This window comes from Grammomys surdaster, unplaced genomic scaffold, assembly GCF_004785775.1.
Source record: "Grammomys surdaster isolate TR1022 unplaced genomic scaffold, NIH_TR_1.0 140, whole genome shotgun sequence".
Taxonomy (NCBI): Eukaryota; Metazoa; Chordata; class Mammalia; order Rodentia; family Muridae; genus Grammomys; species Grammomys surdaster.
In genome coordinates this window covers 6,452,119-6,454,539 of record NW_021604598.1, presented here as the reverse complement: position 1 = coordinate 6,454,539, position 2,421 = coordinate 6,452,119, and the positions used below count along the sequence as shown (strand labels likewise).

Here is a 2,421-nt window from a genome sequence, read left to right as displayed (position 1 = left end):
TTGTTCATTTTTTAGTTTCTTCTTTGTCTCATTCATTATTAACTAATGAGATGTTCAATCTCCACAAGTTTGTGTAGCTACTAGAATTTTTTTTTTTGCTGTTTTTTCCCAGGTGTTAAAGCATTATTGTCAGATAGGATATATGGAGTATAACCTATTTCAGTTTTTCTGGCTTAGTTAATATTTGTTTTGTGTTTTAGAGATGTGCCCCTGGGCTGCTGCATAGCATTCATACTCTTTAGTATTTTCATGAAAAATTCTATAGATATCTATTTGATCATTTGATGCATAATGCTATTTAATTTCACCATTTCTTTGTTCATGTTTTTGAAGAACTCAAAAGAAGTAAAAAAAAAAAAAAGACCTAAATAAAAAGCAGGCCATGAATCTAAACAGAGAGTCCTCAAAATAAGAAATAAAAATTATTAAGAAGTAGCTCTTTTAAAATGTTCATCATTACTCCCCTTAGAAACATTGCAGGTGAGTCTACTGTGTCATATGTATGTCAGTAAGTGACAGAGAGGAGAGAGACTATGTCTGTGCTCAGTGTTCCTACCTGTGAATATCTAAATGATCAGTTGCCTAACACTCCCTGAAAAAAAGTGAGCTCGACACAACAACCAATAGGACAGCAGGGGGCCCTACAGGGAGCTGCCTGAGATGACTATCAGTCCAGCACCATGCAGGCCTGGGAGGACAAACCAAGAAATGACCCCTGCCCAGCGCCATAATGCAAGAGTGAGGCATAGCACTTCTGAGACCAACCCTGAGACCAATCCTCAGATGACTCCAGGCATTCAGAGATCCCAGGAGCCACTAAGAGGAACAAATAAGTTGTGGAGAAATGAAAAAGAATGATAAACAGAAGAATGCAGGCACAATGAAAAAAATGCAGAGCTGGAGACTCCAAGGTGGTGAAACAGAGCAAGATGTGAGTAGCTAGTGATGCCACCTGGAACCATGTTAGGACACTGGCCTGTGCTGCCATTAAGGACCGTGTCTGGGTCTGTGGCCCTGAAGCAGCAAGACTCTGTTACCACCAAAGGCTATAAATACATCTTTTGCCTGGGTTGCTGCCAGAGGACAGCTGTGCAAAACTGGTTCCATCCCTCACCTAGAAATCATTAAAGATCTGGCCCTGCAATTATGAGAGTAGGAGAGTTTACCCTGTTCCCAGCCCACTGCAGTACTTGGGAAATCAGCCTGCAGACACATTGCAAGCAGTTGCCGGTGCTAGCCTACCCAAAGTGTATGAAAATGGGAGAGCTGGCTCTGCTACTCATCACCTCTGCAGTGATGTGGACTAAGAAGATATATTCTCCTCACCCCTCACCACTTGAGACATGTAGCAGTCTTATCCATGGGGTCATGAGAGCAGGAGATCTAGGCCTGCCCATCTACAGCTGCAGCACTAGAGAGAGCTGGCCCTGGTGGCAGGAGTTGCTGGCAAGTTGGCACTGAAGTCATTAAAGTAGGAGAGCTGGTGGGATGATCAGCTCAGATACCCCTCAGGCCCAGATTTAGTGATTTGAATTGGCCCACCCCAACATTTATCCCATTGATGAACTTCTGGAGTACATGAAGTGGTCAGTGTTTGCAAAGTCCTGCATGGCTGTGGAAAGAATGGCATGATACAGTTTCCTGTCCCTGGAGCAGAAACAGCAGGATGTGAGTTTCTAGAGTGCTGATGGATGCTGTGGGTGTGGGGCTTGTTTGTATAATAATGTACATTATCTACTTTATGTTCTTCTTTCCAGGAAATGGTCTCGCTGACAGGGTCAATGACTCCATCATAATTAGAAGCAGCACAAGTCTGGGAGGCAATGGTATATCTAATATTCCTCAGCAAAATGGTAAATGCCGTGATATTCAGGGCAGTCCTTAAGGCTGTGGGAAAGAACTCTGAAAACATGAGTTCAAGAATACATAATTTCTCCACTATGCAAAATGTAAAGATGTAATAAGAATTGTACAAGGGGCTTCAGAGACCTAAAAGAACAAAGGCAGCTTCACTAATTAGCCAGAATGCCAGAAAGATACAAAAGCAGGCAAATTTCTAAGTATAATCTCAGCCTGGATAGAGCAAATTTAGGTCCAGGTAGGGTGGAAGTGGTAATCTAAGAGCTAGATCCCATCCAGCTAGCTTATTGTCTGTGCTTCTATATGCCTCTCAGGAAACTCTGAGTGTTTTACAAAAACCCCAGTACTAGATATGAGAATCCCTTTTTGAGTTGTTGGTCAGAGAAATTCAAGAGAATCCTCAAATAATATATACTATTGCTGTTCCACTTAGCTGTTTCCCAAAAGTTGAAGACAAGTCTCTGTTGCTGAAGATAGCACATACTTTAGACACAGAATTGGAAGTAATCAAGCTGGTTCTGGTTAATAAGCCTCTCCCCAGGGACTAACTTTTATAGTTCC

General features: G+C 42.2%; 1 non-coding gene across 1 annotated transcript; it reads left to right on the top strand.

The window, feature by feature from the left end:
• Positions 1-458: 458 nt before the first annotated feature.
• On the top strand, positions 459-590 carry LOC114618271. The gene has a single exon (XR_003710935.1). It is a non-coding gene; the product is annotated as a small nucleolar RNA SNORA17 (small nucleolar RNA).
• Positions 591-2,421: the final 1,831 nt, after the last annotated feature.